The 25,708-nt window shown below is 38.5% G+C and overlaps 1 protein-coding gene and 1 non-coding gene across 2 annotated transcripts in view; one reads left to right on the top strand and one right to left on the bottom strand.

Annotated features, from left to right (window-relative positions):
* The window catches only part of RALGAPA2 (Ral GTPase activating protein catalytic subunit alpha 2), a 401,573-nt gene that overhangs the window by 125,536 nt on the left and 250,329 nt on the right, over positions 1-25,708 (bottom strand). The window lies entirely within an intron of this gene.
* LOC150003106 (U6 spliceosomal RNA) lies at positions 10,396-10,503 on the top strand. The gene has a single exon (XR_016512924.1). It is a non-coding gene; the product is annotated as a U6 spliceosomal RNA (small nuclear RNA).

The raw sequence follows: 25,708 nt of genomic DNA, 5'->3' as shown, positions 1-25,708 counted from the left end.
GGTGCATGGGGGATTAGTAAGGAAACCAAAAACTTCTTTTCTATAGTTCTAGGCAATGCACATTAATCAAACGTGCTAATGTACTATAGTTATGTTACTTGTAGTTCTACAGCCTATAGTCAGTCTCAAAATACAAAAGCAAAATACAAAAAACAATTTGGTTTCTTTTCTCAGATTTCAGTGTGGCTGTTTCAAAAGTCCTTCAAAATAATCTCAATTTAATTTGATTAAGTTAGAGCAAAGTAATAGCAACATGCTGAATTCTAACATAAGTCCTTTGTAATCAAAATAACCTCACTTATCTAAAAAAAGAATTTTTGTATTTACAAAACATTTATTTTAAATGAAGACTTTTTTTCCTATACTCTGGACTTATTTGGTTTTGACAAATTATGCTATGTATATGCTTAAATTGACTGTCCAATGCTTACTCTATCATAGCTTACATTATGATAAAAATAGTTCAGCAAGTCCTAATTTAAAATTTTAGAATTTTAGCAGACTTTCACCTGTACACAAAAATAAATATATAGATAGGTAAATAGATAGACAGATAAAATGAAGGAAGGAAGGAAAGAAAAAGCTGAAACACACTTCTTCAAGTTAATGTTTAAACTTGTTTTAATCACATCCTTTGATACACTTTAAGGTCCATATCAGCCAAGGCAAATATTCTAAGGGGCTTAGCAGATGGATGCTGCAGTTTAAAAAGTGTGTGGTAAACTCAAGCTCCAAGAGTGGAACAAAAGATCCACCTTCTTCATAATTAAGCCTCTGATTAATGCCCTGGGCTCCCCACCACACACCTGTAATTATTCACAGAAGTACGCATTGTGCTAGGCCTTGTCTCAGAATATCAGGCATCAAGCTATCCAGCAGCAGATGGAAGCACATTTCTGTTGACATATGCTGCAATGAAAGGATTTGTGCAAACCTAGCTAGCAAGGTAGCAGAATGCCATGCATTTGAAGATTAATAATGCAAACAACCATGATGTTAACTTTATTATGTTTATAGTGTTAATTCCATCTGTTGAGATGAGGAACTAAGCCTTGAATACTATAGATTTTTAATATCTTTAGCCCATACTTAAATAAATAAACCATTTTCAAAACTGAAATTTAGAATTTTAATTTAAAAATATTTTTCTGGGATAAGTTTATGGTAATTATGAACTAAATCTTTTAATAAGCTAAAGCCAAAATTTGTAAATGAAATCCATTTTGCTTTATGAGGTTCATATGTGCAGAGGCAATGATGTGTAAACAGGGCATTCACAAAAAATTACTAAGTTGGCATTGATGCTAAAGACAGCAGAAATGTGTATAGCCAAGGTAAAGTCACATGGCTCCCTGTACCCCTGGACCTTGGCCAGTCACTTCAACGGAACCTGTTTCTTTCTACAGGCAAGAAGATTGGAAAGAGAGCAAAATAACAGATGGCTAGCCTATCCTGCCCTGCCACCCACGTAAGACAGAGCCCCAAAGAGAAGTGGGGTCTGTGCTGCTGCTGAGGCCAGTTAAAGATGGCACTGGAGTAGGTTAATGTGCAGGTTAAACAGGGGAGTATATGGCCAGTCTGCCAAATCATGGCCATGAAATGGAAAAATCCAAAGACTTTAACTTTGTGACAACATCTTAAAATTATGAATAACTGCGTGGTACTCAAGAGAGCAGCTATATATTCCCAATAGAGGGACATTCAAAAAATGCTCCACTCATTTCTAGTAGATGCTTTCTTTCACCTTCCCTTCTATACATTAAGATCACAGCTATAAATGGAATCTTTGGAAAAATAAAAATCTTGAGACTGATACTTTCTTCACAGTCTCCAGGTTTTTAAATATAGATAGCATAGAATACTGCCTCCTAAACGTCTATTATCCATGTACAATTTCATGCTATTTTCATGTCCACATCCAAAGTAAATTACTTTTTGAACTTAAATAAGGTTAGTCTGGAAAACTAGTATTTTGTGTCATAAGCAGAAAATACCCAGGAGAGTCAAAGGACTGAAAAGGGCTTTTATTCCCACTGCATGATTTGATGTTATTCAGTGCTACTTCTATTGTGACCACCAGTAGAAAATGTCTCTCCAGAACTGGGACCTCTAGGTCTGGGTTCAAGGCCTCGTATATGTGATCATGGGCAGATCATGTCATGCCTAGAACTTCACATTTCTCTTCCATAAAATGGGATGATTTCCTTTTAAAGAGCTGTATCTAATGGTATGGTAGATGTGCACACATGCTTCAATAAAATAAAAAGGGCCATATAGAAGAGTGACAAGTAAAAAACTTTTTTTTTCAAAAGCAGAAGGACAATGAAGATTTTACTTTCTAGCATCCACTTGTCAGAATTCTACACACTATTCTTTTTGCTAATATTCAGAAAGAACACTTAAAAACATTTCAAAGATGGCACAAATAAGTGTCTTAGATTACATTACCCCAGAAGTTAAAAAACCCTAGAAATTAATGATTTCAAGAAACATCCTTAGCAAACCATTACAATGGTTAGCCACAGTGTAGAAGTGAAAGAAAATACAGGAAAATAATCTTTATATGTTTTCTAGGTTCCATTCTTCTATTTACCCTATACAAGTGAATCTGGTGGCAACTATTAGTTTCGTTTTCACTCTAAACAGACTACAAATAATACACTAAACAATAAGCTCAATGAAAAACAGGAATTGTTTACTCTTGGAAATTTATCAGTTTAAAACATAGACAAAACTCAAGTTTTTCTTCAAGGGAAATAAAACTCATTCTTCAAAATGCTGTAATGTAGTAAACAGACCACAAAACTAGTTACTTTTCTCTTGTTTTTGGTTGAAAGTCCACACACACATGCTATACACTGAGTGTGAAAATTTGATTGTAAGATGATAATTGTGGACTTGCAGCTTATCAAAAGATTTAGGTTTATGAGTAAGTAACTGGTGAGAACATCTGTCTCTTATCACTGATCTTACAAAAAAAATCAGGTAATTCAAATAGAGGTGTGTTGTTTCCTCTCCTCCAAAGCACAGTTCTATAAACACAAACCACATTCGGCCTGGTAAATGAATCGCTTTAATTGAATGCTGTGTACACAGTAACTGGAAAAACCGTAAGTGATAAGAAAAAACATATGGTGATGGCAACAGAAATTGGTTTATTCATTTTGCATAGTGCTGTTTCTTTAGTTCTCTTATAATAGACCTTCGGTACGATAAATGTGCAAAATAATTTTGTTTATTATGGTTCCAAACCTTCCAACAATTACACAAAATGAAAATTTAAAAGGAAGGATTCATTCTAGAAGCATTTCCATTGTTTACATAATTGCACAGCTATAATTTAGTGCTCACGTTGTTATGGAAAATAAAAAAAAGGGGGGCCATTACAGGCCATTTCAATTCAAAATATCACACAGTGGTGTTAAAAATGAGGGAAAATGTTCACTCTAAAATAGTTTAAAATAGATTAACCCTGTAAACAAAAAGCATTTCAATATAGTACACTATGAAACACAAATGTTCAAGAAGTCCCCATCCTTCAAACAGAATTAGAAATATTGCAACTGTACTTTCACACCAATTACATATATATTATTCACTTAATATTTGCTCATGGCCCAACAGATGATGGTTGTAACATAATAGCCAACCATCTGGCTCCCTGCTTTTTCTTAGGGAACTCACGCCTGCTCCTCAGGAGCAAACAGATCCGGTTATTCCACCTAAAGTCACTCAGACCTTTCAGGAAGCCAGAAAGAATTGTTAAGACATAAAATCTATGTATGCAAAATCACTGAACTCCTTCTTTAACTTTTTACTTTAAGAAAACTAAAATGCTACACAATTAATGACTTCTTCATTATTTTTCAGTTAAGATACCTGTCTTTTACCTAGAAAATTCTATAGGAAGCTCCTGTTTGGTAACATGGGTAATGTTCATATCTGCTTATCCCATTAATCTGGTTAATAAAAAGGTATGACCCATTTCACACCCTAGTGGAATTACTAATTATCAAAAAAATTGAATGAAAAGGGACATTTTTAGCACTAAACCTGGATATAATTTAAGTTTTCAACAATTCAAAAGGCAGCCATAATCCTGCAGTACCTGGAGGGCATATTTCTAAGTATCAATTATTGCTCCATTGGCAGAGCTCAGAAATGCTGAATGACGAATAGGTTTCAGTTAACCAGAAGTACATTTCTGAAGAGTCCTCAAAGTCCCCGGGCTTGGTTCTCTTGCTTTTACTAGTGAGTCTCTGCTCCATCATATGCAAAGACATCCTTTACATACCACAAGAGGCTACCTGGATTCTTTCACGCTCTACATTGGTTCAAGTAGCATTTCTCATTGGTAGAAAGAAAGCCTTTATAATATGGCCTTTTAAACAAAGTACAGTAAATCATGTCACAAGCACTGCACTTACAGAAAAGGCGCTGGAAATAAAAATACAGCAGGACAAAGCTAAAAATTATTCTCAAGATCCAAGCCGATATCCTTTACATTACCTTTGTGCAATCTGTTTGGAGAAAAAGCAGATTTTTATAAATGCTGGAAAAATGTGACTTGTCTTACTATAACTATGTTATCAAGTTCAGGAGAAATATGACATATAGATGAATTTGTTCTGAGACCAGAGAAACGCAATTGCCCTAGTGCTTCTCACCACAAAAATTAAACTTCTGATAGCTACAGGAGCTGCTTTAACAGCTTGCATGGCATTGGGATTTCAGGAGAGAGGGACCAACCAGGCAGATGGCCAAGAAAGTCTTTGTAACCCTCAAACCCATATTTTTTATTATTGCTTTACACTTAATCCCATCTCTATAAAGAAAAACTCTCCTTGTCTTTCTTTATACTGATGAAGACTGTTTGCTTAGGAAAATGAGAAACTGATTAATGGATTTTGAAAAAACTCTATGAATTTGTATTGGAGTTGTTATATCACCTGGCCCTGGCTGGTTTAGCTCAGTGGATTGAGCGTCGGCCTGCGAGCTAAGTGTCGCTGGTTCGATCTTCCAGTCAGGGTACATCAGAGAAGGAAAACTCTGACTCCAAAAAACCTCCGCTGCCTTGCGGCATACCTCTTCAGGGGAAAGGCTAAGGGAGTAAACCCTCACAGAAAATCCGGAGCCGGAGTCCCTAAGGCGGTTTGACGTTGTAGTCAACACCGGCAACTCCTGCGGCGCACCTGAAGCCAAGCTGTATTGACTCCGTCTTTCCCTTGGACCCTTCAGCTGCGAAGAGAGGGGGGGTCTGCTGCATGGGCAACAGCAGACCCTCCATATCACCCTGCCCAGGCTCTGTAGCTTCAGCGTCATCGCAAGATGTCGATTCAACACGGGAGGAGACAGATACGATGTCACTCCCGAGTCGGACTGCACAGCCATTCTCGGCGGTGCAGATAGACTCTTGAAAAGCTACACCATCGTCTCTCGAGACGGACGGCTGCCGACGACGATGTTATATCACCAGGTTATCTTAACTGCTTTTTCTTGTTTGTAAGAGCTTCATTGAGACATAATTTACATATAATAAAACTCACCCTTTAAAGTATACAACTCAGTTTTTAATCTATTCAGAGAATTGTGCACTATCACCACTATTTAATTAGAGAATATTTTCATTACTTCAAATAGAAACCCTCTACCCATTAACAGTCATTCTCCACTGCCCCTTCATCAGGCAACCTAATCTGCTTTCTGTCTCTATGAATATGCCTATCACAGACATTGCAGAATATGGCTTATACGGTAGGTACAGTAAGGTGGCCTTTTTTAAAATCTCAATTCTTTTGCTTGACATGTTTTCAAGGTTCATCCATGTTGCAGCACATGGCAATACTTTATTCCTTTTTATGACCAAATAATATTCCACTGTAAGGCTAGACCATGTGTTTTAATCCTACTATCAACTGGTGGACATTTGGATTGTTTCTCACCTTTTGGTGACTGAATAGTGCTACTATGAAAATCTGTGTACAGGTTGTTTCAATACCTATTATCAATTCTTTTGAGTCCATACCTAGAAGTGAAATTGCTGGTTAATACGGTAATTTTATGTTTAACTGTTTTTAAAACTTTTTTTCATCCTCACCTGAGGAAATTTTTCCATTGCACTTTTAAAGGAAGGGAGAGAAGCATGGACTGGTTGCCTTCTATAGCACCAGGACTGGGGGTCCTGTGTGCCTGGATCAGGAACCAAACCCGCAACCTAGGTATGTGCCCTGACCAGGAACTGAACTGTAACAATCTTTTGGTTACAGGACAACACTCCAAATGAGCCACAACAGCCAAGGCTCTATGTTTAACTTTCGAGGAACTACCAAACTTTCAGTAGCACTATATCATTTAATATTTTTTACCAGTAATGTAAAATTAAAAAGGAGGGTCCCAATTTCTTCACTTCCTCATCATTTGCTATTTTCCATCATTTTAAAAAGAAAATATTATAACAGCCACCCTAGTGAGTGTTAATTGGTAATTTGCTGTGTCTTTGATTTGCATTTCCCTGGTGACTACTAATGTAAAACATCTTTTCATGTGTTTGTTGGCCATTACTATATCTTCTTTGGAGATAATGTCTTTCACCCATTTTTAAATTGGGCTGTCTGTGTTTTTGCTGTTGAGTTGTACGATTTCTTTACATGTTCTTGGTCCTAGGCCCTTATCAGATATATAATTGCAAATATTTTCTACTATTTTGTGAGTTGTCTTTTTTACTTGCTAGATAGTGTTTGATGCACAAAAGATTTTAATTTTGATGAAGTACCATTTAACCATTTTTCTTTTGTTGCTGTACTTTTACTATCATACCTAAGAATCCACTGTAATATCCAAGATCACAACAATTTACTTCTTTTTTGAAAAATGAATTTCATAGTTTTAGCTCTACATATAGGTCCTTAATTCATTTTGAGTTCATTTTTGTATATGGTATGAGGTAGAAATACAACTTCATCCTTTTGTATGTGGATATTCAGTTGTCCCAGCACAACTTGCTGAAGAGACTATTCTTTCCCTACTGAATCTCTTGGCACCCTTGTTGAAAACCAGTTTGTCCATAGATGTATGGATTTATTTCTGGACACCACTGATCCATATATGTCTAACCTTTCACCAGTGATCATACTGTTTTGATGACTGTAACTTTGGGGTATATTTTGAAGTAGGGAACTGTGAATCACCTAACTTAATTTTTTTTTGAAGATTGTTTTGGCTTTTCAAGTTTCCTTAAAACTGTATATGAATTTTAGGATCAACTTTTTTATTTTTACAAGGAAGTCCATTGAGATTTTGACAGGGACTATGTTGAATTTGTAGATAAATTTGGGGATTATTGCCATCTTAACAATATATAGTATTCTAATGAAAGAATATGAGATATATTCCTACTTATTTAGGTCCTTTTTAAAGATTTAGAGCAACATTTTGTAGTATTCGGTGTATGCATGTTACATTTCCTTGGCTGTACTTATTCCTAAAATTTTCCTCTTTTTGATGTTACTGTAAATGGAACTGTTTTCCTAATTTCAAGCTGTTCATTGTAGTGTATAGAAGTAATTAATTTTTGTATATAGATCTGTTATCCTACAACCTTGCTGAATTATCTATATATTAAGATCATGTTACGTATAATATAGACAACTCTTCTTTACTTCTAGCATGATGCCTTTTAAGTAATTTTCTTCCCTAATTGTCCTGGTCAGAATACCTAGTACAGCATTCATTAAATAGAAGCAGTAAGAATGGACATGCATGCATCTTGATCTGAGAGGGCGGAAGAGTAAGTGGAAGCTACATTAAATACCTCATCCCAGGATCAGTCTGGATTTACAACTTAATTTTGGAGAAATCATCTGGAATAACCAACCGAACACTAGCTGGAGAGAAGTCTTATAACCACGGACAGACAGAAAAGGGCGCTACATCACAACGTGACTGGTAGGGACTGTGGAGACATGGGAGGGCTGGCTGGGCTCCCACTGATGGCAGCTGAAGGGACTGAGAAACAGCTCAGCAGCCAGGAATTCCCCCTGAGAAGGGCAGGGTCCAAACCCCCAGCTGGGCTTCCCAGCCTACAGCAACAGAGTGGAAGTAAAATAGTATCCAGCTGTGAAAAACGAAAATCCACAGGGTTTCTTGATAGCTGGAGAGAAACAGCTTGAGAAAAAGAGCTCTTAAGTGGGTCACATACAAAAATATTTAGGCCCCCACTTACCCTGGGCTCAAGCAGAAGGAAGTCAGAAAGGACTAGAGACACTTGGGGAGAATTTGATGCGGTGGCTTTGAGGGTAGAACTGGGGGAGCAGCCGACCGGGTCCCAGTGCTGACTCATCCCCACACTGCAAGCAGACCAGTGCCCTCCAAGCGGACTCAGTCTGAGGGGAAGCAAAAGCCCTGCCTACAGGAATTAAGCTGCCACACCCTCGGTCCTTAAGCCTGACGGCTAATACAGATTAAATAGATTAACAACTAAAGAACTCAGACAAAAGCAGTAGATCCCTGAAAGTCTCCAACAGTCTTCCTAGGACCAGACTGGTACAGGATCTGATGCCACCAGGGGCAGATCCAGAAAGTGCAGATCATTCTAAGAAGCACCAACAAACAATAGGAGTCACAAAAATCGGGAGACAGAGAAACAACTCCCCTATCAAAAGGAAAGGTAGAATCCCCAGAAAGAGTGCTAAATGAAATAGAGGGGAGCAAACTATCAGATATGAAATTCAAAACATGGATTATGTGGAGGATCAATGAGCTCAGCCAGCTCAAGAAAAACCATAAAGAATTCCCGTGAAACTACAAGGAACTCCAGGGAAGCTACAAGGAACTTACTGAGAATTATACCAGCATGAAAAAGGAAACAGAAGCTATCAATAAGAGCCAGGAGGAAATGAAGACTACAATTTCTGAATTGAAGAACACAGTATAAGGAATTAAAAGCAGGCTAGAGGAAGCAGCAGGTCAGATCACCGAGCTGGAGGAGAACATAGACAAAAACTCCCAGACAGTGCAGCCAAGGGAAAAAAGACTAAACAAGAATGAAGATGTTTTAAGACAGCTACAGGACAACATGAAACGTAATAATATCAGTATCACAGGAACACCAGAAGGAGAAGAAGAAGAGCAAGGGATAGAAAACCTCTTTGAAAAACTAATGACAGAAAACTTCCCTAACATGAGGAGAGAAAGAGTCACGCAAGTCCAGGAAGCACAGAGGGTCCCAATGAAGATGAACCCCAACAGGCCCACTTCAAGACACATCATAATGAAAATGGAAACATTCAAAGACAAAGAGAGAATCCTAAAAGCAGCAAGAGAGAAATAACTAATAACATACAAGGGAGCTCCAATAAAACTATCATCAGATTTCTCAGCAGAAACACTACACGCCAGAAGGGAATGGCAAAAAATATTTCAAGCAATGAAAAACAAAGGCCTACAACCAAGAATACTCTACCCAGAAAGACTCTCATTAAAAATAGGTGAAATAAGGAGTTTCCAAGACAAAAGAAGGCTAAAAGAATACATCTCCACCAAACCAGCATTGCAAGAGTTGCTAAAGGGTCTGCTTTAAGAAGATGAAGAAACACTGAGAGCGAGAGAGGAAAACAAGTACAAAGGGGGAAAACAACAATGAATAAGTACCTATTAGTAATAACATTAAATGTGAATGAACTAAATGCTCCTATAAAAAGACATTGAGTAACTGAATAAAATAGAAAGCATGACCCACATATATGCTGTCTACAAGAGACCTACCTTAGAATAAAAGATCTACACAGACTAAAAGTGAAGGAATGAAAAAAAGTATTTCAAGCAAATAGACATGAAAAATAAGCTGGGGTAGGAATACTTATATCAGGCAAAACAGATTTCACAGCAAAGGTCATAAAAAGAGACAAAGAAGGACATTTCATAATACTTAAGGGAAAAATCAATCGAGAAGATATAACCCTTGTAAACCATATGTGCACCCAACTTCGGAGCACCCTAATATATAAGGAAAATTTTGAAAGACTTCAGGAAAGATATAAAGAGCAACACACTCATAGTAGGGGACTTTAATACCCAATTGTCAACAATGGACAGATTTTTGGAGCAAAGAAACACCACAGATATTGAGGCATTGAACAACACTCTAGATCAAATGGACTTAATCAATATATATTGAACTTTTCACCCCCAAAAAAGGAAAATATACATTCTTCTCAAGTGAACACGGAACATGGTAGGACACAAAACAAGCCTCAACAAATTCAAGAAAACTGAAATTATATCAAGCATCTTCTCAGATCACAATGACTTAAAATTGGAAATCAACCTCAAGGAAAAAACTCTAAAACATTCAAACTCATGGAGACTGAATAACATGCTATTAAATAACGAATGGGTGTGCTCGCTTCGGCAGCACATATACTAAAAATTGGAACGATACAGAGAAGATTAGCATGACCCTTGCGCAAGGATGACACGCAAATTCGTGAAGTGTTCCATATTTTTCGCCGTTGACCGGAGACAGCCAACTGACCTGGAGTCTGCACGACCCTTCCTCATGTGGGAAGGCCACCCTCTCCTCCACACCCCCACTCTTGTTAGGGTTTTCTGGACCCAAGGGTACGTAGGACGACGACCATGTCCAGCTTGAAGCAGCTAGAGGAGCTTGAGACCTTCGCCCATTGTCCTTTACAAGATTACAAAGGGTCCTAATATTTGAGAGGGGGGGGATAGTTAATTTTTACGAACCAGGGGTATGGACTTAGGGGGGATTGCTGGGGGAGGGGGGTGCTGGGTGGAGGGGAGCAAGGGGGAGAAAATTGGAACTCTTGTAACAATATAATAAATAAAAAACATTTAAAAAAAATAATGAATGGGTTAACAATGACACCAAAAAAGAAATCAAAAAGTTTCTGGAAACGAAGGATATTGAACACACAACAACCCAAAACCTATTGGATTCAGCGAAAACAGTCCTGAGAGAAAAGTTTATAGAAATACAGGCCTACCTAAAAAAGACAGAAGAATCTCTAGTAAAAAAATCTAACCCTACAACTACAAGAACTAGAGGAACAAGAACAACCAAAGCTCAGAGTGAGTAGAAGAAAGGAAATCATCAAGATTAGAGCAGAATTAAATGACATAGAGACTAAACAAACAATTGAGAAGATCAACAGAAGTAGGAGCTGGTTCTTTGAAAAGATAAACAAAATTGACAAGCATTTAACCAGGCTAATCAAGAAAAAAAAGAGGACCCAAGTAAATAAAATCAGAAACTAAAGAGGAGAAATCACAACCGATACCACAGAAATACAAAGGACTGTAAGAAATTACAAACAGATGTATGGCAAGAAATTTGACAACCTAGAGGAAATGGACAAATGTCTGGAAACATATAATCTTCCAAAGCTGAATCAAGAAGAAGTAGAAAGCCTCAACAGACCAATAATAACTATGAAATTGAAGCACTATTAAAAAAATTCCCAGCACACAAAAGCCCTGGGCCGGATGGTTTCACAGGCGAATTTTACAAAACATTTAGGAAAGAACTAACTCCTATTCTCCTCAGACTATTGTAAAAAATCCATGAAGAGGAAAGACTACAAAACTCGTTCTATGAAGCCAGTATTACCGTAATTCCAAAACCAGGTCAAGACACAACAACAACAAAAAAATATCGGCCAATACTGCTGATGAACATAGATACTAAAATTCTCAACAAAATATTAGCAAACCGAATCAAGCAATATATTAGAAAGATTATATACCATGAAAATCTGGGATTAATCCCAGGGATGAAAAGATGGTTTAATATTCGCCAATCAATAAATGTAATACACCACATAAACAAAATGAAACAAAAAATGAGAGCATTCCCCCTGAGGTCAGGAACAAGATAAGATGTACATTCTCTCCACTCCTATTCAACATAGTCTTGGAAGTTCTAGACACAGCAATCAGACAAAAAAGAGAAATAAAAGGCATCCAAATTGGAAAAGGGGAAGTAAAACTGTCATTATTTGCAGATGACATGATAGTGTACATAGAAAACCCTATAGACTCCACAAAAAAACTACTCAACCTAATAAGTGAATTTGGCAAAATAGCAGGGTATAAAGTCAATATTCAGAAATCGAAGGCATTTCTGTACACCAACAATAAAATCTCAGAGATAGAAACTGAAAGAAAAATCCCATTTACCATAGCAACAAGAAAAATAAAGTGCCTAGGAATAAACTTAACCAAGGAGGTAAAAGACCTGTACTCAGAAAACGACCTAACACTGAAGAAAGAAATTAAGGAAAATACAAATAAATGGAAGCATATACCATGTTCATGGATGGGAAGAATCAACATCATTAAAATGTCCATACTACCCAAAGCAATTTATAGATTCAATGCAATCCCCATTAAAATACCAATGACATATTTCACAGACCTAGAACAAATACTTCAAAAACTTATATGGGACCAAAAAAGAGCCCGAATAGCCACAGCAATCTTGAGGAAGAAGAACACAGTAGGAGGAATCACAATACCTGATATCAAGTTATACTACAAGGCCACGGTAATCAAAACAGTCTGGTACTGGCATAAAAACAGACATATAGATCAATGGAACAGAATCGAGATCCTAGAAATAAACCCAGGTGCATATGGTCAACTAATATTCGACAAAGGGGGAAGGAACATAAAATATCGAGTGAGAAGAGCCTATTCAACAAATGGTGTTGGGAAAACTGGACAAGGACATGCAAAAAAATGAAACTAGACCACCAATTTACACCGTACACCAGAATAAACTCAAGATGGATCAAAGACTTAAATGTAAGCCATGGCATCATAAAAGTCCTAGAGGAAAACATAGGCAGGAAAATTTTAGATATCTCACATAGCAACATTTTCACTGATATATCTCCTAAGGCAAGGGAAATAAAGGAAAGAATAAACAAATGGGACTACATCAAAATAAAGAGTTTCTGCTCAGCAAAAAAAAACATCAGCAGGATGAAAAGGGAACCAACCATATGGGAAACTACATGTGCCAATGATATCTCAGACAAGGGATTGAATTCTAAAATATATAAGGAACTTATACAATTCAACACCAAGAAGACAGACAACCCAATTAGAAAATGGGCAAAGGACCTGAAAAAACACTTCTCCAAAGAGAACATACAAAGAGTCCATAGACATATGAAAGAATGCTCAACATCACTAGCTATCAGAGAGACGCAAATAAAAACCACAATGAGATACCACCTCACACCAGTCAGAATGGCCATCGTCAACAAATCAACAAATAACTTGTGCTGGTGAGGATGCAGAGAGAAGGGAACCATGGTGCACTGCTGGTGGGAATGCAGACTGGTGCAGACACTATGAAAAACAGTATGAAATTTCCTCAAAAAACTAAAAATGGAACTGTGTTTTGAACTGGCAATTGCATTGCTAGGATTATATTCAAAAAATCCTGAAACACCAATTCAAAAGAACCTATGCACCGTTATGTTCATAGCAGCACTATTTACAATACTCAAGTGCTGGAAACAAGCTTAGTGCCCGTCTGTAGATGAGTGGATCAAAAAGCTGTGGTACATTTACACAATGGAGTACTATGTAGCAGAAAGAAAGAACTTCTACCATTTGCAACAACATGGATGGAACTAGAGAGAATTATGCTTAGCAAAATAAGCCAGGCAACAAAAGAAAAATACGTTATGCTCTCACCTATTAAAGGAAACTCATGAACAACACAAACAAATGAGCAAAATTGAACCAGACGTATGTAAACAAGGAGAAGACTAACAGTAACAAGGGGGGCGGCGGGAGGGAGAGAAGTGGGTAAGAAGGGGAAGGGTCTAGTCAAAGAACATGTATAAATGACCCATGGACATGGACAACTGAGTGGGGACTGAATGTGGGAGAAGGGACGGGCAGGGTGTAGGGAAGCAAAAGGGGGAAAAAAGTGGGACAACTGTAATGGAAAAACAAACAAAAAAATTTTTTAGTGGGGGAAAAATGAAAATATAAAGAATGGAAATGGAAGTTCAGTGAATATTAGAAGGACAAGGATTTTCCTTTACACCGTATATTTTTCTCTCTATCTGATCCCTCCAGAGTTTGGCATTCTAAAGAAGTAATGACATAAGTTTCTTTGCATAAAACTAATAAGACCAGTCATTAATAGAGATTTTGTTGACCAAGACTTCAACTGGAATGTCACGCCTAAAGGAAACATGCTTGTGCTCTGGTTGTTACCAAAAGCCCTGAGGAACTGGGATTGACTTTCGAAGGTAATAAAAGCCCACGAGATAAAAGGCCTGGTACCTTGGTTGGTTGTGCAGTCCATGGCAATCTTTCCAGGGAAGGAATGAAGGTTGTTTCCCTGAAAGATGGCTAGGAGGGACCTTAAGGCACAATGGAAAACCAGAAGGACTTGGAAAAGACAGGTGTGTACAGGAAAGGCTGAATGCCAGGTATGTGGCTCAGCTTGTGTCCTGAAGGGCAGACTGAAGGTCACCCTAAATGTTCCTTGGGTAAGTTCCAGGAAAGCAGAACTAAGGATCATAACTGATCATTTGCTGCTCTTGTTGTGTTTATGCAATGAACAGGAGAAATTAAAAATGGACTTAATGCAGTCCCTTTAATGACAAGGAGGGTAATCTTAGGGAGAAAAATCGTGATTCAAGAAAAATCACAATGCTCAGTGGTAGAATATAAAGTAGTGCGGCTAACTGTCTTTAAAGTTGATTTTCATTTAAAATTTGTTTTCATTTGAAAGTTAAACTATGTCTGTGGTATCATCAAAGATGTTTAATTTACAGGCAAGAAGAATGTCAAATGCCTTGCAACTGGATATCTTTCCAATAAGGCAGTCTTACAAATTTAGACTCTTGTTTGTGGGTTATGTTACATAAATTAACATGTGTTTTCTGTTTTCATAGAGCATAAGCCTATGATCTCATTACCTAAGTGACTGTCTGTACATATAGGCCTCACTTAATCCTGTCTGCAGCGCTGCCTCCCGAGACTCAATGGTTTGGCTGAACTAAGTGGCTGGGTTGGTGAACCATGGGGTGGTCTGCGGGCTTCACTTTAAAACTGGTTTCTCTTTTCTATCCTAATGGCTTGGACAGAAAGGGCCCAGAGGTCTGAGAAGGGGGAAACCTAAAGTATTTCCCTCAGCCCAAACTAAGTGTAGTGGGCAAAAGGGTTTTGGACAGGTGAGATGTACCTTGCACACCTTCCTCCAAAGAAGCCCTTTTTTTCCCTAATGTGGGACATTGAAAAATTAATACCTGCCTTTAGTCATCTAGTGATTATGAATTGAATGATGTCCTTCAACCCTGTTGCCAAATCTGTTGCCCCCAGAACACAACAAGGATGCCAGCCTGTTAAATCAAGCACGCCGTTGTCCGGGGACAGCCAACTGACCTGGAGTCTGCACGATCCTTCCCCATGTGGGAAGGCCACTCTCCCCTCCACACCCCCACTCTTATTAGGGATTTCTGGACCCAAGGGTAGGTAGGACGATGACCGTGTCCAGCTTGAAGCTGCTAGAGGAGCACGAGACCTGCGCCCATTGTCCTTTATAAGATTATAAAGGGTCTTAAGTTTGAGAGGGAGGGATTGTTATTTTTTATTGTTAAAATAATTAATTAATTAATTTTTAAAAAGCATAATATAGGAAAGGGTGAAGCCAGAGAACTTGTATGTACGACCCATGGGCATGGACTGGGGGTGGGGGTGGGACTGCTGGGAGAGGGGTGGTGTTGGGCAGAGGGGAGCAAAGGGAAAAAAGTTGGAACTATTGTAACAATATAATCAATAAAATATACTAAAAAAAAAGAATGGACATCCTTGGGCTGTTCCTGATTTTAGGGAGAACATGGAAGTTTCAAAAGGAAATGCCTCCTGTTTCTTTGGTGAGAAGAAAGCCTGAGTCTATGATGTGGCATCTAAACCCTAGAGCAACCTTTTTTCAAAACATTTTTGGAGATCAGTGAATTAGTGTGAAAATGCTCAGGGTACTTAGAGATCAGAGGCTCTGAGAAAGAACTTACCCACCATCACATGAATCAGGTCACCTCCTCAGCCTCAAGCCCTCAGCAATGTGACCAAAATATAAAGCCCACTTTACTTTGACCAACACAACATCCTGCTTCCAGCCCACAGATCACAAGGGACTGCTTTTACATGTGCTTCCTATAATGGGGAGACTGAGGAGAGAGCAAATCAATCAAGAACTTATGGTACATTTATGATTCTGTAAGATGGAGGATTGTAGAAAGAAGTGACTTACCAGCTGTACCAATCATGCCTTGAAGATGTTGTGGGTTGAGTATGTAATGGCTAACTTAGTCATGATCCTGATAAGCCTCAAATCTACAACATTGCCGTTTATACAATGGGCTGGCTTAATGAGGTTGATGCAGATGCTCTAGAGCAGTTATTAACTCCTCACAATGATCCTTTAGTGAATGAGGGCTTCAATATGTTGCAACTGGCAAGTGATGGCAGTGGGAGCATCAAGGCTACATCACACTAATGTGTGCATAAAGTGCTTTCAGAATACTGGATATCAATGCAGCACTCTGAAAGAGGACCGAATGTGATGGCCAAAGCTCAGAGACAAAGCTACACAGAATGGCATTTGTACATCCCAAGAATTTACAAGGGACTGGGGAGCAGGGTGAGTAGGATGGAATAAGAGAATACTAAAATCTGCTTTTTCTGAGGCAACCAACTGCTTGTTTCAGAAGAAGTTAAACTGAATCAAGTCTCCACACTCTCTATCACCTCACTTCACTACAGCTTTTACAACATTTTAGAGCAGAAGTAAAAGCAGTCATTGCACTCACAGATAATGAGACTGGTAAAATGCATAATTACACAAGCAATAAAATTATGGTAGGAATTACTGCAATGATTGAAATAAGCACACATAAAATTAATACAAGTGTGCAAGAGACAGGCAGCTGTACTATTCCCAGGTTTACTGTTCATCCTGACTTAGGAATGCATTTGTTAGATATATATTCTTTTCAGAATATTAAACAGAAATTCTTGGATAAAACCATAGCCTTAACACACTTAGGTTTAATCAACACCACCAACACCACCAATAATGCCAAACAGAATAATCATCTCACTCCCATGATAGAATACAAGCTACATACTTGTATTACCTTAGGTGAAGCAAAAATTTATTAGGGAAAATATATCTCTACTGAATTTGGGTAACAAGGGCATAGAATTTGTTCCTTTGGAGCCATGAAAACAGAGAAAGAAGATCTTAGGTCATCATCATCTAATCTTTTTTTTTTTGCAGACATGGGGCAGGAGATCAATAAAGGCCAAAACTGCCCCAAGGTTTCGACACAAACCCAAGTGTGCTCCTTCTCCTTCTAGGAAAAGAAAATGTTAACTCAGGGTCAACAGAGCACCATTTGACATTCATGAATGACCACTCTCATATAAAAAGCACAGCACCATTTTAAAGATGTTACCTACCTCTAAAGTACAAATTATTCTTCCATCTCAGTCACTTTGCCTAATCATTTAAAGTTATACTTTCAAGTGAAGTCAACAAATGACTATTATGGCTTAAAGATGTGTTTCAAACATATATGCATAATTTTTATTCTCACAGAATTATACATGAGGAAACTGGGTCATAAAATGCTATCGTCAAAATAAAAACAAGCTTCCTATCTAAGTATTGTTCTTAGGAAACTGCGAGACAAAAACTGTGTGTGCAGGCATGGATGTGGGGAGGTGGTGATTATAAATATTTTATGGAAAAACACCAAGAAATTTCCCAGGACTCCAAAAAGAAATCAAGATTCCTATTTTTCTCTCAAAGAGATTGCTAGAGAATCCACACTAGCCTCAACTCTGCTTGAAAGACTACCTCTGGTGCTAAGACTAGCCTACAGTACATGCATTTAAAAAGGCTTCCTGATGAGATCCAAGATGGAGGAGGAGTAAGTGGAAGCTACATTAACCTCTTCCCAGGACCAATCTGCAATTAAAACTTAATTGTGGAGAAATCATCCAGAATAACTAACTGAACACTAGCTGGAGAGAATCCTTATAACCACAGGCAGAAAAGGCCACTTCATCACAATGTAACGGGTAGGAAGTCCAGAGACACAAGAGTGCTGACTGGGCTCCCACACATGGCAGCTGAAGGGATGGAGAAGCATCTGAACAGCCAGGGGTTCCCCCTGAGAAGGGCAGGGTCTAAACCCCCAGCTGGGCTTCCCAGCCTACAGCAAAAGAGCTGAAAGTAAAACAGCATCCAGCTGTGAAAACCAAAAAGCTGAGGGGTTTTTATTTGCTGGCCTGAAAGAAACGGCTGGAGACAGAGAGCTCTTAAAGGGACCACATACAAAAATACATGGGCACCCACTCACCCTGGGCTCCAGCAGAGCGAGGGCAGAGTGGACTAGAGAAGCTTAAGGAGAATTTGGGGCAGCGGCTTTGAAGAGAGAACTGAGGGAGCACCGACCTTGTCTCAGTGCTGACTTATTTTCCATACTGCAAGTGGACCACTCCCCTCCAAGTGGCCTTGCCAGAGGGAAAGCAATAGCCCCGTCCACAGGAATTAATCAGCCCCGCCCTAAGTACTTAAACCTGAAGGCTGATCAGATTGAATACATTAACAACTAAAGGAGACAAAAACAGCAGATCTCCTGTAGTCTCAAACAGAATGCCTAGGCCCAGACTGGGACACCATCTGACCTGACCAGGGGCAGATACAGGAAATAAAGAAAGTGCACCTCTACAACAGTATACAAGACATGGTGGGAGGAGTGACTCTCAGTCAGCCAGCTGGAGGGAAGGACTCACCAAAGAGCAACACAACAACAACCAAAACCCAAGCACAACCAGACAGCCTGAATAAAAGGCATGAAGGGTATCCCAAGAACATCAAGTTCAGATCAAGGAGACTGCACCACTGAATCCCACAGGTGTTCTACCACAGAAGGTCACAACACGAAGACAGGAAGTCAAAGTAGATCTATGAAGTAGAAACAAACAAGAAGAATCACAAAAACATGGGAAGACGAGAAATAAGCCCCTTCGAAAGGAAAGGAGGAATCCCCAGAAAGAGTGCTAAATGAAATAGAGGTAAGCAAACTATTAGACATGACATTCAGAATAATGATTACAGGAAAGCTCAATGACCTCAGCGAGCTCAGAGAAAACTACGAAGAACTCCAGGGAAGCTACAACGAACTTACTGACAAATATACCAGCATTAAAAATAACACAGAAACTATCGGTAAGAGCCAGAAGGAAATGGAGAATACAATTTCTGAATTGAAGAACATGGAAGAAGGAATCAAAAGCAGGCTAGATGAAGCAGAAGATCAGATCAGTGAGCTGGAGGATAATGCAGAAAAAAATTCCCAAACAGTGCAACAAAACAAAAAAGACAGAAAAAGAATGAAGAGCGTTTAGGAGAGCTACAGGACAACATGAAACATAATTATATCCATATATAGAAATGCAAGAAGGAGAAGAAGAGGAGCAAGGGATAGAAAACCTGTTTGAAAAACTAATGACAGAAAACTTCCCTAACTTGATGAGAGAAAAAGTCACACAAGTCCAGGAAGCAGAGAGAGTTCCAATGAAAATGAACCCAAACAAGCCGATTCCATGACACATTATAATTAAAACAGCAAAATTCAAAGACAAAAAGAATTCTCAAAGCAGCAAAAGAGAAACAGCTAATAACATACAAGGGAGCTCTATAAGTCTAACATCAGATTTTTCAACAGAAACACAACAAGCCCGAAGGGAATGGCAAAAAATATTCCAAACAATGAAAAACAAAAGCCTACAACCAAGACTACTCTACGTAGCGAGGCTCTCATTCAAAATGGAAGATGAAAGGAGTTTCTCAGACAAAAGAAGGCTAAAAAAATACCTATCCAGACTTCTGGCCAAGATGGAGGCCTAGACAGACACACTGCATCTCCCTCCACAACTAAGAAGGAATACAACTACCTCAAAACTAGAGACAACCAGAAGTTCCAGAAAATCAAGCTGCATGTAAGTCCAACAAACAAAGATATAAAGAAGAAATACTCATCCAGACAGGTAGGAGGGGCGGAGCTGGCACAGAGAGGACACGGTGCAGTGTGGCAGCAGCAGAGGCAGTGGCAGGCCGGCAGAAAGCACAGTCACCCTTCAAAAAGTCAGGAGGGACACCTGGGGAGCGATCCCAACACCAGACCAGACCACACAGCTCACAGTCCCAGCACCAGGGAAACTAAAGCCTCATTACTTCTGACTGTGCAAAATACTGGGGGTTGGGGCGGAGGAAGAAATTGCCCACCTCTCAGCAGAGACTGTTTGTTTAAAGGGCCCCCAAAGTCCTAAAATGTCCACAGACCCACCCACTCTGGGAACAACAGCCAGGACAACAGCTGGAGAGGTGCCAGTCCCTTAGGGAAGGGGGAGAAGTGCCTGGAAAAGGGGCAAGTGCTGAGCAAGCAATATTGTTCCCTCTCAGACCCCTCCCCCACACACCACGCGAAAAAGTGGAGAAAGGGGTTGCCATCTACTGACGAATACCTAAGGCTCTGCCCCTTACAACGTAACAGGAGTGATAGCTCTACCAAAGACACAGAGGCAAACAATCACAGGAGCCTGTCAAGATGATGAGACAGAGAAATATGGCCCAAAAGTGGGAATGGATCAAGGTTCCAGTGGGAGAACTAAGCGATGAGGAGACAGCCAATCTAACTGAGACTGGTGATAAAGATGCTCACAGGCTTGACAGATATGCTTAAGTACGCAAACGCAGGAGAAAAGGAATGAAGGCTATGCTAAATGAAACGAAGGAAAATCCACACAAAATCAATGGTGAAGAGAAGGAAACTGGGGTTCACATCAATGATTTGGAGCATGAGGAAGAAAAAAAAGTCAACCAGTACAGAATGAGGAAACAAGAATTGAAAAAAAATGAGGAGGCGCTTAGGAACCTCTCGGACAACTTTAAACATGCCAACATCCGAACCACTGGGGTGCCAGAAGGAGAAAAGGAAGAGCAAGAAACTGAAAACTTAATGAGAAAATTATGGAGGAAAAAGCTCCAAAAATTTTTTTTAATATGTTTTATTTATTATGCTGTTCCAGTTGTTCCAGTTTCATTTCCCTTTGTTCCCCTCCACCCAGTGACCCACCCTCCCTCCAATTGTCTCCCCCACTTAGTCCATGCCTATTGGTTGTGCATATAGGTCTTCTCAACATCTTCCTATCTACTCCACTCCCTCCTACTATGCTTCTGAATTCCTGTACAATCTCTCTCCCTTTCCCCCCTTTCCCCTCCCTGGCTGACCTCCTCCCAAAATGTTCCCACATCTATAACTCTTTTCCCACTCTAGTTTCTTACTTACTTTGCCTTTGTTTCGATTCTCTAGCTTCTGGTGTTGGTTGCTGTGATACAGTTTTCATTTTAATGTTCCACTGTTTTGATCCTCTTTCTCCTAAACAAGTCCCTTTAACATTTCATATAACAGTGGTTTGGATCTGATGAACTCCTTCAGTTTTACTTTGTCCTGGAAGCACTTTCTCTGCCCTTCTATTCTGAATGACAGCTTTGCTGGATAGAGTAATTGTGGTTGTAGGTTTTTGCTTTTTATTACTTTGAATATTTCCTGCCAGTCCCTTTTTGCCTGTAGAGTTTCTTTTGAGAAATCAGCTGACAGTCTTTTTGGGACCCCTTTGTACATAATTCTCTTCTCTCTTGCTGCTTTTAAGATTTTCTCTTTATCCTCAATTTTTGACGTTTTGATTATAATGTGTCTTGGTGTGGTTCTCCCTGGGTCCAGTTTTTTGGGAACTCTTTGTGCTTCTTGGACCTGTAAGTCTATTTCCTTACCCAAGTTAGAGAAGTTCTGCTTCATTATTTTTACACATAATTTTTCAATTTCTAAAGTTTTTTTCTTCAACATCTGGCAACCCTATGATTCGGATATTGGTTTCTGAGCCTCTCCTCATTTTCCTCACTTTTTGTTTCTCTTTCTGCACCAGTTGACTGTTTGTTCCTTCCCTAGGTTCCAATTTGTTGGTTTGACCCCTGGTTTTCTTTCCCTCACAGCTAGTTTCGTATATGTGGAAAACTCTCTAAATTTGGTGAAGAAAATAAACATACAAGACCAGGAAGCACAGAGAGTCCCAGACATGCTAGACTGAAAAAGGATCATACCAAGACACATCATAATTAAAATGCCAAAGGTTAGAGAGAGGATCTTAAAAGCAACAAGAGAAAAGCAGTTTCCTACAAAGGAGTGCCTATAAGACTATCATGTGATTTCTCAAAAGGAACTTTTCAGGCAAAAAGGGGATAGCAAGAAGTATTCAAAGTGATGAAAAGCAAGAACTTACAACCAAGATTACTCTATCCAGCAAAGCTATCATTTAGAATGGAAGGGCAGTAAAGTGCTTCCCAGACAAGGTAAAGCTAAAGGAGTTCATCATCACGAAGCCGTTATTATATGAAATGTCAGAGGGACTTACTTAAGAAAAAGATCTAAATTATGAACATTAAAATAACAACAAACTCACAAATATCAACAACTGCATCTAAAAAATAAAAACCAAATCCAACTAAGCAAACCAGAATAGGAACAGAATTATAGGTATGGGGATCATTTGGAGGGATATCAGCTGGGAGGAGGAAGGGGGAGAAATGGGGAAATGGTGCAGGGATTAAGAAGCATAATTGTTTGGTGCAAAACAGATGGGGGAAGTTAAAAATAATATAGAAAAGGGTGAAGTCAAAGAACGTATATGCATGACCCATAGACATGAACTAAGTGGGGGTTGGATTACTGGAGGGAAGGGGGGTACTAGGCAGAGGGGAGCAAAGGGAAGAAAAAATTGGGACTACTGTAACAACATAATCAATAAAATATACTTAAAAAAAAAAAAAAAAACATCTCCACCAAAACAGCACTGCAAGAGATACAAAGGGGTCTGTTTTAAGAAAATGAAGAAACAGAGAGAGATGGAGAGGAACAAAGGTACAAAGGGAGAAAATGACAATGAGTAAGTACCACTCATTAATAACCTTAAATGTAAATGGATTAAATACACCAATCAAAAGACATAGAGTAGCTGAATGGATTAGAAAGCATTACCCACATATATGCTGTCTGCAAGAGACCCACCTTAGAACAAAAGATCTACACAGACTGAAAGTGAAGGGATGGAAAAAGTATTTCAAGCAAATGGACATTTAAAAAGTTGGGGTAGCAATACTTATATCAGACAAAACATTTCACAGCAAAGGACACAAAAAGACACAAAGAAGGACATTTCATAATACTTAAGGGAAAAATCCATCGAGAAGATATAATCCTTGTAAACATATATGCAGCCAACATAGGAGCACCCAAATATATAAGGAAAATCTTGGAGGATTTTAAGATGGATATCAATAGCAACACACTCATAGTAGGAGACTTTAACACCCCATTGTCAATACTGGACAGATCTTCCGAGCAAAGAATCTACAAAGATAGTGTGGTGCTGAACAACACTCTAAATTAAATAGACTTTATTGATATATACCAAACCTTTCACCCCAAAGAAGTAAAATATACATTCTTTTCTAGTGCACATGAAACATTTTCAAAGATAGACCATATGGTAGGACACAACACAAGCCTCAACAAAATCAAGAAAATTTAAATTATATCAAAAGTAACTTTTCAGATCACAATGGCTTGAAAGTAAAAGCCAACCTTAAGGAAAATACTCAAAAAATATTCAAATTCATGGACACTGAATAGCATGATACTAAATAATGAATGTGTTAACAATACATCAAGGAGGAAATAAAAAAAGTTTCTGGAAACTAATGAAAATGAAACATGAAAGGCCAAAACTTATGGGACACAGCAGAGGCAGTCTTGAGAGGAAAGTTCAGAGTAATACAAGCATACCTAGAAGAGATAGAAAAAATTTCAAATAAACTACCTAAGCCTACATCTACAAGAACTAGAGGAACAACAACAAACAAAGCCCAGAGGAAGTAGAAGGGAGGAAATAATCAAGATCAGAGCAGAATTAAATGACACAGAGACTAAAAGAACAATTCAAAGGATTGATAAAACCAGAAGCTGGTTCTTTGAAAAGATAATAACAAAATCGACAAGCCTTTAATCAGACTCATCAAGAAAAAAAGAGGGACAACCGAAATGAATAAAATCTGAAACAAAATAGGAAAAATCACAAACAATACCACAGAAATACAAAGGACTATAAGAAATTACTATGAACAACTATCTGCCAAAAAATCTGACAAACCTGGGTGAAATGGACATATTTCTGGAAACAGATAATCTTCCAAAACTGAATAAAAAAGAAGCAGAAAACATGAATAAACTGGTAACAGCTAGAATTAAAGCAGTGATCAAAAAACTCCCAGCACACAAAAGCCCTGGACCAGACTGCTTTACAGGGGAATTTTACAAAATACTTAGGGAAGAACTAACTCCTATCCTCAAAGTATTCCAAAAAATTCTAAGAAGAGGAAAGACTCCCAACTCCTTCTATGAGGCCACAATTACCCTAATTCCAAAACCAGGTCAAGACACAACAAAGAAAACTACGGGCCAATATCAATGATGAACATAGATGCTAAAATCCTCAACAAAATATTAGCAAACAGGATCCAGCAACACATTAAAAAGATTGTACACCACAATCAAGTGGCATTCATCCCAAGGATTCAAGGATGGCATAATATTCGCAAATCAATAAACGCAATTCACCATGTAAACAAAATGAAAGATAACCTGTATTCAGAAAACTACAAAACATTGAAGAAATTAAGGAAGATACAAAATAATGGAAGCATATACCATGTTCATGGATAGGAAGAATCAACATCATTAAAATGTCCATACTACCCAAAGCAATTTATAGATGCAATGCAATTCCTATTAAAATACCAGTGACATATTTCACAGACCTAGAACAAATACTTCAAAAATTTATATGGGACCAAAAACAACCACGAATAGCCTCAGTAATTTGAGAAAGAACAAAAAAGTGGAGGAATCACAATATCTGGTATCAAACTATATTAAAAGGCCACTATAATCAAAACAGATCAATGGAACAAAATAGAGAGCCCAGAAATAAATCCAGGTTTCTATGGCCAAATAATATTTGACAAAGGAGGAAGGAGCATAAAATGGAGTGAAAATAGCCTCTTCAACAAATGGTGTTGGGAGAACTGGATGGGGTCATGCAAAAAAATAAAACTAGAACACCAATTTCCACCATACCTCAGAATAAACTCAAGATGGACAAAAGACTTAAATGTAAGCTGTGACACCATAAAAGTCATAGAGGAAAACATAGGCAGTAAAATCTTGGATATCTCATGAAGCAATGTTTTTGCCAATATAGCTCCCAGGGAAAGGGAAATAAAGGAAAGAATAAACAAATGGACGACATCAAACTGAAAAGTTTCTGCTCAGCGAAAGAAAACATCAGCAAGATGAATAGGAACCAACTGTATGGGAAAACATATTTGCCAAAGATACCTCAGACAAGGTTTGATCTCCCAAATATATAAAGAACTTGTATGACTCAACACCAAGAAGACAGACAATCCAATTAAAAAATGGGCAAAAGACTTGAATAGACACTTCTCCAAGGAGGACATACAGAAGGC

This window comes from Furipterus horrens, unplaced genomic scaffold, assembly GCF_987537825.1.
Source record: "Furipterus horrens unplaced genomic scaffold, mFurHor1.1.pri manual_scaffold_8, whole genome shotgun sequence".
NCBI lineage: Eukaryota > Metazoa > Chordata > Mammalia > Chiroptera > Furipteridae > Furipterus > Furipterus horrens.
This window is presented reverse-complemented; position numbering and strand designations above follow the sequence as displayed.